At 40.6% G+C, this 11,808-nt stretch overlaps 1 long non-coding RNA gene across 2 annotated transcripts; it reads right to left on the bottom strand.

Moving 5' to 3' along the window:
- Positions 1-2,726: 2,726 nt before the first annotated feature.
- LOC139030051 (uncharacterized) lies at positions 2,727-9,174 on the bottom strand. 2 transcript variants are annotated; one of them, XR_011482367.1, is made up of 3 exons: positions 9,040-9,174; positions 4,821-4,926; positions 2,727-3,523 (listed from the first exon to the last, which is right to left on the bottom strand). It is a non-coding gene; the product is annotated as an uncharacterized lncRNA (long non-coding RNA). The 2 variants fall into 2 exon arrangements; XR_011482368.1 differs by having other exon boundaries at positions 4,821-4,929.
- Between the last annotated feature and the right edge of the window lie 2,634 nt (positions 9,175-11,808).

The raw sequence follows: 11,808 nt of genomic DNA on the forward strand, positions 1-11,808 counted from the left end.
TGGGGGGTGGGGGTGTGGAATTCTGATGAAACGTAAAATCACTTTCTTTAATCTTGAGTTTCTCATGCAGTGTGTGTTAATATTTATCTTCTTTCTTAAGTGCCTCAATGGTTACATTTTCAATTGCATAACCACTGAATATGCAAGATATAAACCACAGGCAATTAGATGATAGCTAAGGTAGTAGGGCTGACTTGATTTAACTGGTGTCTTATTAAGATTATAAACACAGTCAGTTCAGCCACTGAGGAAAATATTATGTCTGGGTGAGGGTCCTTTTTCCAAGAGACAATGAGTGTCCTGGATGTATAGAGGGAGTTTGAGAGGCAGGACCCCAGTATCTTCCTGCCATTTCTCCTTTGGTGCTTAACATTTTGTCTCTGGGGGTCACCAATGAAAATATTTTGTCTTTTTAGTTTTTTTTAATTTATTTGGCTGCACCAAGTCTTAGTCGCAGCCTGCAGGAGCTTCCATCTTTGCCGTGACATGAGGGGTCTTCAGTTGCAGCTTGTAGAATCTAGCTCCCGGGCCAGGATCGAAAACAGGCCCCCTGCACTGGGAACATGGAATCTTAGCCACTGGACCGCCAGAGAAGTCCCCAAATACAGTTTTGTTATGAGGGAAAGAGAGAATCACAAGGACCACTGAGTTTCCTATTTTTCTTTCTGGCTCACTGACGGCTCCTTTTCTTCTGTCTGACCCTTGAATATTGGGGCTTCCCCATTTGGATTATTAATTCTTCCCTTCTTGCTCAGCAGTGGGAAACTGGCACTTCAGTCTTACTCAGAAAATAGAACCAACACCAGATAGTCTCACAGAGGACAAGTTAATAAGGGCAACTAGTTATAAAGCGGTGGAAAGTGAAAGGTTTAGTCCCTCAGCCGTGTCTGACTTTTCTATCCCTTGGACATAGTCCGCCAGGCTCCTCTGTCCACAGAGAATTCTCCAGACAAGAATAGTGGAGTGGGTAGCCATTCCCTTCTCCAGAGGATCTTCCCAATCCAGGGATTAAACCTGGGTCTCTTGCCTTGCAGGTGGATTCTTTCCTCTCTGAGCCACCAGGAAAACCAGGAAAAGGGTGGGGAAAAGGGCAAAGCTGAATGCAGGAAGTTGAGACAACCCAGAGAGGAGCTACAAGGGGAAACCTCCGGCGCTCCTAGGCTTGGAGGTATAATGGGAGCAGGTGGCAGGATCTGTGTCCCAGAGCCAGGGCTGGGCATGGAAGCTGGAGCCAGAGCAGAGGCTACCTAGCCCGGAGCTGGGCCCTAGAGGAAGGGGCAACCAGTGTGGGAGAAGTGACTAGAAACAGAGACAGAGGAAGCAATGCCCTGACTTTTCCCATCTCTGCCCTCCTGTCTCCTCCAGAGTCTCCCACTGGGTGAAGCCAGGCAGAAGCTAGTCGTCAGTGACGCTCAGGAAATGTACTAAACTGGCAGGAAAGGGACAAAGAATGGACCTGAGTGAATAGGAGATAGCCAGACAATAGTCTGTCTCACTCACTCACACTTACGGGCTGTAAAGGTCCTATTTCCAGCCTGCAGTTCTTTCCTGAGCTTCAGACACACATGTCCACCACTTGTAGACATCTTCACCTGGATCTTCCTCAAGTATTTCAAAGTCAACATGTACTTTATGTATATGTATTTGTATTCTCCCCAACCCATCTCTTCCCACCAGCCTTTTCATCACGATTAGATTATTGAGTGATTTGTGTATCTGTTGATTTTTTAAAAAGGAAATCATCCTTGATTTACTTCTTAACTGTTTTCTGGATTTTATCTCATTAACTATGCTTTTATCTTTACTATTTGTATTCTGCTTCCTTTCACTCTTTTTTTTTTTTTTTACTATTTTGAGATGGAAATTTGTTTTAATGGCTTTATTTTTATTGGCATACATATTTAAGGCTATAATTTTTCTCTGATTACCACGTTATTAGTACCCCAGAGATTCTGGCAGGTAGCACATTCTATAATTTAATATTTTTAGACTTATGCCATCTTGGTTTATATTTCAACTTTTACCTGAGAATAGTAAATGGATTAATTTTTAATTTCAGAGAGGAGAACTTGTTCTTTCTTTTTATTGTCAATTTCTTATTTTATTGAAAAAATCTGAGAATGTTATCTGTATTTTTTATATCTTTTGGAAAGTATCATTTTTTTTCTGTGAATAGTGTTCACTTTTCATAAGCTATTTATTGTATGATGCTTTAGAGAAAAGAAAATTTTTCTGTTGTTGGGAAGGACATTTTAATGTTTACCTTCAAGATCTGATCTTTCTTATACTTATGCTATTCAAGTCTTTTATATTATTATTTATTTTTGTTATACTTAGACACTGTTAAAGTCTTATAAGTTTCTACCTGTTTCTACTTGCATTTCCAATGCTGAAAACTTGAAAATAAATACTTACTTATGTTGAAGTACTAGGTTGAAAATAAATACTTAATTAATATTGAAGTACTAGGTTAAATAAATTACAACATCCATTTAGTAGAACATGGTACAGCCATTAAATGTAACAGTGAAGAAACTATTTATTATACAAGATATACTGTTGAGAGGGACAGATATACTCCATGGCCTAAATTTTGTTAGAAAGCATTCTTCCAGACAATCTAAAAATCTACATTGCTTAAAATTTCTGTAAGAAACATGTATTACATATTTAATTAAAGAAAAGGAAATCTTGACGCAAAGGGTGAGTTCAATTCCACAATATTTATTATGCATCTAGGAAAAATGGGTCAGGTGTTATGCTGCAAAGGTGAATGAGACACAGTCTTTTCCCCTAAGAAAGTCATAATTTAATACAGAAGACAAATGTGTATTTTTAAATGACTATAGCATACAAGAGAATAAATAAACAAGTTGTTATCCAGGAAACAGAGTGATTAATTCTTAATGGGTAATGAGAGGGCCTCTCGTACAGAGGATTCCTGGCTAGGCGAGCCAGAGTTGAGTAAATATGCACTTTTCTAGCTAAACCTACAGATACATATTCTCATACAAAGAGAGCTGACTTTGGGATGATCCTTTAACTTCCTTAGGAGAAGATTTTTAAAGTTTTATAGCTAACTTAATTTATAAACTTTTAGAGATATTTAGAAACAGTCAAATATTTTATTATGTTCCTTTGATGAGTTTAGACATACATATTAAAAATCATGAATTACATAACATACCTATTTATACATATTGCTTTTGTGCTCATAATTAAAGAAATGCTTATCATAACTCCTAATTTTCAATGTCAATATTTTATGATCTTGAGGACCACAGTTTGAGACATCCAAAATAATTTTTAGGTCATCATATCCATGCTTGTCTAAGTTGTCTTTGAGATTTATCTCTCTTAGAGGTTGAATTGTGCCCCTGCCAAATTTGCAAGTTGAAGTCCTAATCCTTGATACCTCAGAATGTGAACTTATTTGGCAATGAAGACTTCACTGGATGAACTCTTCACCAGTATGATCAATGTCCTTATTAAAAGGGGGAAATCTGGAGACAGACAGGTTTACCTGGAAGAAATGTGAACCGTGTAAACATTCAGATAGCGACCTACAAGCCTGAGATGGATCCTTCCCTCAAACCTCAGAGGGCACTCACCCTGCCTACACCCTGCTTCAGACTACTAGCCTCCAGAACTGTGAGATAACAAATTTCTGTTCTGTAAGCCACTCAGTTTGTGGTAGCTAATTATGACATCCCTGGCAAATTAATACAAGTGCTTTTTAAAAAAAAAAAAAAAAATTCGTGTTTATATATCAAGTGCAGAGATTTGGTCATTCTTATTCCTCAGGTCACAGCATACTATCATCTGAGCCTTTGAACCATTTTTATTTCATTTCTGATTGTGTTCTGCATCACTTTTCATCTCCAGTCCCATACCTATTTTCCCTATAGATGTCCTTGCTAATATCTTAAATGCACACACTCCTTCCAATCCACTTTATATATATTTATACATGTACAGAGAATGCAGCCTTGAAAAACACTAGTGTTGTCTTCCATGCGTTTGCTTTGAATTTAAATTATGATATTGTTTGATCAACCTTGCTCTACTTCTAACTTGGTTTACTCAATGAGATTCTGCTCTGTCACCAGAGTTCATTATTTTCTACTGCTGTGTAGTATTTCACTGTCATATACCATGTTTTACCCACCTCCACATCAACTTATGTATATCCAGTGACATCTAGCTCCTTGCTACCACTGACAATGTGATGCAGCACTTTTGAGCTGGTCCATGACCTTGTTGCTAAAAGTGCTTTATATTTAGGAATCCTCCCAAAGAAATTTTTAGTAAAATAATGTCTTCCACCAGATGAGATATTATTTCTGCTCAAATGTCTTCATATTCATTGTATTATTGAATGCAGTGAGCAATCTCGTAAAGTAAGGATGAAATTATCGGTCCTATTCCACAAATGAATAAGCAGGGTCTTAGGGATCTGGAGATGTTTAAGGCTTACCTAACTGGTCAGTAGAAGATTTAAAATAGAATCCAGATCTCCTATCTTCTAGATGGAGGTGATGATAAATGGGTCTGTGGGAAGGGTGAGAGGATGGAGGTGAAAACTGCAGAGTGTGTACGTGTGCATATTCTCACCATTTGGCTAAACTTTTTCAAGAATGGAGGAAAACAAACAAAAAGAATAAGTATATAAGAAGAGTTTGTTGAGATCATTTTTTTGTGTATGTCCCTTAAAACATTTCCCATTTTGATCACCTCATACTCTTGTCATGGAAAACAAAGCATGCACACTTTGGCTGCAGGCATCACTGTAATACCAGGTCTAGAGTGAAAATACTTACAGGTCGACAAGACAGGTTGACCTGCAGGGCTGATCCTCTTGTTTGCTCAAGGTGGAGACAGTGCTGTTTTTCAGGTCGTGTTACACCAAGAGAGTGAATTCTTTACCTGCTGAGCAATCAGGGAATCCCAGAGAAATATTAATAGTTTAGTGACAAAGAATTCCTCCCCTCAACATATTCCCTATCCAGAGGCTCTTCAGATAGAGTGGTGACTACTGGGACTGGAGCATAAAGGATGTGATGGATACACAAATGTGGGACAATGATTTAGAGAGAGCCCTGTTCCCTATTCCTGTGTAATCCTACTTTCTTTTTCACCCTAATTTCTTGGAGTTTGAGATAGCATATGAAAATCTTAATTTTCATTTGAGATAGCATATGAAAATCTGTCTGCCCTCAGCAACAGGGAAATCCATTTTGCTGTTTTGAATATTTTGTCTTTAGGATCCCCTGGAGGAGGGTATGGGAACACACTCCAGTATTCTTGCCCGGAGAATCACAGGCACAAGGGAGCCTGGTGAGCTACAGTCCATAGGGTTGTTGTAAAGAGTCAGACAGGACTGAGTGACTCAGCACGCAGGTCTTTAGGTTTAATGGATTAAAAAGTCTAAAAGGACAAAGAAATAGGGGAAAACAATAGAATAGGAAAGACTAGAGATCTCTTCAAGAAAATTAGAGATACCAAGGGAACATTTCGTGCAAAGATGGGCTCAATAAAGGACAGAAATGGTTTGGACCTAACGGAAGCAGAAAATATTAAGAAGAGTTGGCAAGAATACACAGAAGAACTATACAAAAAGATCTTCATGACCCAGAAAATCACAATGGTGTGATCACTCACCTAGAGCTAGACATCCTGGAATGTGATGTCAAGTGGGCCTTAGGAAGCATTACTATGAACAAAGCTAGTGGAGGTGATGGGATTCCAGTTGAGCTATTTCAAATCCTGAAAGATGATGCTGTGAAAGTGCTGTACTCAATGTGTCAGCAAATTTGGAAAACTCAGCAGTGGTCATAGGACTGGAAAAGGTCAGTTTTCATTCCAATTCAAAGAAAGGCAATGCCAAAGAATGTTCAAACTACTGCACAATTGTACCCATCTCACATGCTAGTAAAATAATGCTCAAAATTCTCCAAGCCAAGCTTCAGCAATACATGAACTGAGAACTTTCATATGTTCAAGCTGGCTTTACAAAAGGCAGAGGAACCAGAGATCAAATGGCCAATATCATCAAAAAAGCAAGAGAGTTCCAGAAAAACGTCTATTTCTGCTTATTGACTATGCCAAAACCTTTGACTATGTGGATCACAACAAACTGTGGAAAATTCTTCAAGAGATGGGAATACCAGATCACCTGACCTGCCTCTTGAGAAACCTGTATGCAGGTCAGGAAGCAACAGTTAGAACTGGACATGGAACAACAGACTGGTTCCAAATAGGAAAAGTAGTACGTCAAGGCTGTATGTTGTCAGCCTGCTTATTTAACTTATATGCAGAGTACACCATGAGAAATGCTGGGCTGGAGGAAGCACAAGCTGGAATCAAGATTACCAGGAGAAATATCAATAACCTCAGATATGCAGATGACACCACCCTTATGGCAGAAAGTGAAGAGGAACTAAAAAGCCTCTTGATGAAAGTGAAAGAGGAGAGTGAAAAAGTTGGCATAAAGCTCAGCATTCAGAAGGCTAAGATCATGGCATCCAGTTCCATCACTTCATGGCAAATAGATGGGGAAACAGTGGAAACAGTGGCTGACTTTATTTTTGGGGGCTCCAAAATCACTGCAGATGGTGATTGCAGTCATGAAATTGAAAGACGCTTACTCCTTGGAAGGAAAGTTATGACCAAACTAGACAGCATATTAAAAAGCAGAGACATTACTTTGTCAACAAAGGTCCATCTAGTCAAGGCTATGGTTTTTCCAGTAGTCATGTATGAATGTGAGAGTTGGACTATAAAGAAAGTTGACGCCAAAGAATTGATGCTTTTGAACTGTGGTGTTGGAGAAGACTCTTGAGAGTCCCTTGGACTGCAAGGAGATCCAACCAGTCCATCCTAAAGGAAATCAGTCCTGGATGTTCATTGGAAAAACTGAAACTCCAATATTTTGGCCACCTGAAAGAGCTGACTCATTTGAAAAGACTCTGATGTTGGGAAAGACTGAAGGCAGGAGGAGAAGGGGACGACAGAGGATGAGATAGTTAGGTGGCATCACTGACTCAATGGACGTGAGTTTGGGTAAACTCCAGGAGTTGGTGATAGGCAGGGAGGTCTGGCGTGCTGCGGTTCATGGGGTCACAAAAAATCAGACACGACTGAGTGACTGAACTGAACTGAACTGAAAAGGACAAAAGGAAGCAATGTTTTGGGATGAATAGAAAACTACACAGGAAGGAGGGAGTGGAGATTCCCCTGGCTTTGGATAGGAGAGCCCTGTCGCCATAACTTGACTCAACCACTGCCCTGGGCCAGTTCCCTGAAGAACTGGCCTGGCTTAGAGGGTGTGAATGCATGGTCTATCTAGAGTAGAAAAGTTCAGAGGCATGGGAAAGCTCTCACAGACCTCTCCAGGCATGAAAGTGGGTAGCAGTAAGGCTCCAAGAGAGCACTGGAAAAGCAGACAAAGATTATTGTTAGAAAAATACAGTGGGAGGGGTCTAGAATTGTCCCCCTTTTTGTTCTGCATTCTGAATTTTAGTACAGCTTCGTTAAAGACCGAGGAAGGATTTCTCACCAACCTCTTGGAATTAAGATTTCAAGAAAAAGAAAAATTAAATTGATTAATGAAAAATAAAGAATTGTGTTATTGCCTGTCTGAATCTTTCAACCAAGGTTCCTATCTGTGCTGGGTATATTCAGGTGAAGCTCAATAGAGGCAGGGCTGTGGCCTCTGGCCATATGCTCAACTATGCTGATTCTATAGCTCAACCTTGTTGAAAGATGCTGACTATTTACTTCACATGAAAATTCCTGGCTCCTCTGCCACCTTTCTCCACAGTCTGTCCAGGAATTCCAGGTGCTCCTCAGTGGTGGTTTCCAAGGAGAAAGGCAAATTTTGGAGCCTTAGGCTCTTACCCAGGAAGCCCGTGCAACCGAGTCTGACTGCAACCGAGTCTGACTGCAACCGAGTCTGACTCTGGCAGGAGTTACGACGTTACCATCCCATTAATGGGTAATATGCACAGGGATAGGTTAGATTGCTTCCATTATTCAAGGAGCTCCATGTGCCTGGTAGCAACAATTACCAAGACGCATAAATACAACAAAGTTAATTAAAATGTTAGCTGATATAAATAACCTAAGGTTATTGAACATTGTTCCATTTTAAATTAATAAATACGCAAAGGTAATGTTTATAATTAAAGCTATAATTTATCTTCATGCTCTGTTTGTTTAATAGCAGTGGTAATATAACGCTACATGCAGAAATGTAGTAATAGATTTGTTTAGCACTGACATTATAAACAAATGTCTCAGTCTATTTATTCTAAGTTATGATACAGATTCTTTTCACATGCATCTGATGGCCTTTAAACCATTTAAAATGAACTGCATTAACGTAATCTAATCTTGATACTGAACATAACATTTCAGTTTGAATTATCCTGAATCCATGATCCATTTTATTACTCACAAGGCACTTTATACATTTATGATAATGGCAAACCTTGCTCTGTTATTTAAATCCCATTTCAAAAGGGATGTTATTTTTTGTTAAAAAAATAAATAAACCCCACACATTTGGGGTAGTAAAGTACAAATAAGGAAAAGTCAATGCCCAGCAAGCCCTTTAACAAAGCAAACAATTCAGATTTTTATGACATTAGCAAATAATAAAGGGAAGAACTGACATTTACAGTTGATGAAATTTTATGTTATAACAGATGATGAAAATGGAATGAAAATCACACGGAAAAATTTGTCCAGGAGGTTCAGCCATTCTGAGGCAATCTCTACCTGTGGACTGTCTTTAGGGACTCTTTCCTAACTTCAACCTTTGTTCAACCCCCAGAAAGGTCTCAGGTCTACCCAGAGAGTAAGGCTTGTTCAGAAGAGAACAGGACACATAGCTTCAGTGGCCTTTGATTCTTCCTCCTTTTGGCTTCCTTCTCTGCCCTCCCCACTTCCTCCTCCCTCCCAATCATTCACCTTCTTCTGCTCTCAAGGAAATACTTATTCTCCACCCTCTCATTTAAATTATAATGGCAAACTCACCTGTTTACTCCTAAGGTTGCTTGAGGTGTGGCAGAAAGAGAAGACAGGTTTTTTTTTTCCTTTCTTGTGTATTTCTAGTTCTTTTCCTTAACACAGCTTCTCCTTTCTCTCCCTCCTTAATCCCTTTTAAAATAAATGTTTCTTCTGGATTCCTTTGCAGTCACTGGAAAAAAAATCTCACTTTATTTTAGTAAGAATATTTCATTGGATGTCTTAGAAACAGTTGCCCCTGAAGTGAAATAAACAAGAAATTTAATTTTTTTAAAAGGCATTTCTTTCTTTCTTTTAAAGGAAGTTAAAAATGTAGCAAGCCTATTTTTGGAGAAAGAATGGGCCAGAGAGGTTTTTTTTTTTTTTTTTTAAATTTCTAAACAGATTACACACTTTGAAAAATCCTAAAAGGATTTTTGATACTGGAACGTCTGAAATTCAGGAAGGATTTAAATTTAGGATTATAAACTATCCCACCGCAAAATCCTCCTGTGATCAAATATCACATTTTAGGAGACGAGTGTCTTTGTAGCTGCCACTCAGGCTGGTTCTTCTCATTCTGTGCAGTATTAATAAAACAGGAGGACTGTGGTGCTCAGGGCAAACTTTGCAGAGCTGGACTGCTAGGCCGGCCTGTTGTCAAAGGTTCAGGCTTCAGAAATAAGTCAGAGGGCTCCAGTCAGTCCCCTGCTGAGGCTCAGAGGGGCTGGGCGAGGCGGAAGTGGTTGCCTGCACTGGTAGATCTGGGCTTCACTCAAGCCCAGAGCACAGAGGCAAGGAGTTGGGCCAGAGACGGTTGAGGAGAGATGAGATGATTAGACGATTAAACCCCAACTTCCCCCCACCCTTTTCCTTTGCTACCATCTCATATATCCTTTAAATTCAGACTCTTCTCAATGTATAGTAAGTCTCCTAGATACTAGCAAGTTCTGTTCCAGGAGTGTGTTCGTTAAGTCCAGTTTATTAAGTCCAACAAAATTAGCCCAGGTACCCACCTGACACGTTTGTCTATACAGTATTGTACTATAATAGGCTTATAATTCTTTTCACACAAATAATACATAAAATGCAAAGAAACACATGGAAAAAAAGAAAACATTTTTAGCCTTACTGTGTGAAAATAGTAGTGAAAAGTGTCAGTCATTCAGTCCTGTCCCGCTCTTTGGGACCCCATGGACTGTAGCCCGCCAGGCTCCTCTGTCCATGGGATTCTCCAGGTAAGAACACTGGAGTGGGTAGCCTGTTCCTTCTCCAGGGGATCTTCCTGACCCAGGGATCAAACCTGGGCCTCCTACAGTGCAGGTAGGTTCTTTACTGTCTCAGCCGGTGTACAGGGGTGGGCATTGAATGGACAGGCAAGAAGAGTTACCGACTGCAGGAGGGAGAAGGGGTGGGAGATGGTAGAGATGAAGGACCGTCAGCAATAGGAGACGAAGGGCAAGCTGCACAACTATCTCTAGATGACGCATGGACGAGACAATGTATGCCAGACAGGCGAACTAACTTACATGGCTGCATATGTGAATGCTCGTGTGCGTCTTTGAAAGTTCGAGGCTTGACATTTGTGTGTAGAGGACTTGCTGCTGCTAAGTCACTTCAGTCGTGTCCGACTCTGTGCGACCCCATAGACGGCAGCCCACCAGGCTCCCCCAGTCCCTGGGATTCTCCAGGCAAGAACACTGGAGTGGGTGGCCATTTCCTTCTCCAATGCATGAAAGTGAAAAGGGAAAGTGAAGTCGCTCAGTCGTGTCCGACTCTTGGCGACCCCATGGACTGTAGCCCACCAGGCTCCTCCGTCCATGGGATTTTCCAGGCAAGAGTGCTGGAGTGGGGTGCCACTGCCTTCTCCGTAGAGGACTTACTTGTATTCTATTTTTGGTCCTTTCCCATCGCAGTTATGCTGTATCAGTGAAGTGAAGGAGAAATGGGTTGACAGGCTTCAGAACACTCTATGCCAAGATATGGTCCTGTGGCAAAACTAGTTATTTTAAGCTGATGGAATTTGGGAAATGGGAGGGGCAGGATGGATTTTCTGGCCTTCCCTGGAAGCAGATCCTAAGATCCTCAGGTGAGAGGAGTCCTCCCATCTCCCATAAGAGCACCTTTATCTCTGGAAGTGGAAGGACACCATCAGGAATTCAAATAAACAGGCCTTGATAAGTTTAAGCTTCCTCCATTTACCTGGACGACCTCCTATCCCATTTTGTCCCATCACTTTCCCCCACAACTGTTTCATTCTTTATCAAACCTGGCATAAAAATACTCCTTTGACTGTTCTTTGGGTATTCATTTCCTTAGGAAAATTCCTGAGTTGCATAAAACTTACTTTAAGTAAATTTGTACATTTTTCTCCTGTTAATCTGTATTTTGCTACAGGGACTCCAGCTGAGAACTTAGAAAGCTAGAGGAAACCCCTACCCTGCTCGCCCTCAAATTCTTGCTCTCTTCAAGTCTGGCTTCTAGTGGCTATTCATGTATTTTTGTACACAACCATATTAAGGGTTTTTCTAGAATCCTAGAACCGGAAGGGTTTGTTGATATTATCTAACCTAGAGATTTTAAAGCTCTGGTAACAGTTATGCCGCCCTGCCTGTTAAGTTGCTTCAGTCGTTTCCGACTCTTTGAGACCCCATGGACTGTAGCCTGCCAGGTTCCTCTGTCCATGGGATTCTCCAGGCAAGAATACTGGAGTGGGTTGCCATGCCCTCCTTCAGGGGGTACTCCAGATCCAGGGATCAAACCCAAGTCTCTCATGTCTCCTGCATTGGCTGGTGGGTT

This window comes from Odocoileus virginianus, chromosome 20 (assembly GCF_023699985.2).
Source record: "Odocoileus virginianus isolate 20LAN1187 ecotype Illinois chromosome 20, Ovbor_1.2, whole genome shotgun sequence".
Classification (NCBI taxonomy): domain Eukaryota; kingdom Metazoa; phylum Chordata; class Mammalia; order Artiodactyla; family Cervidae; genus Odocoileus; species Odocoileus virginianus.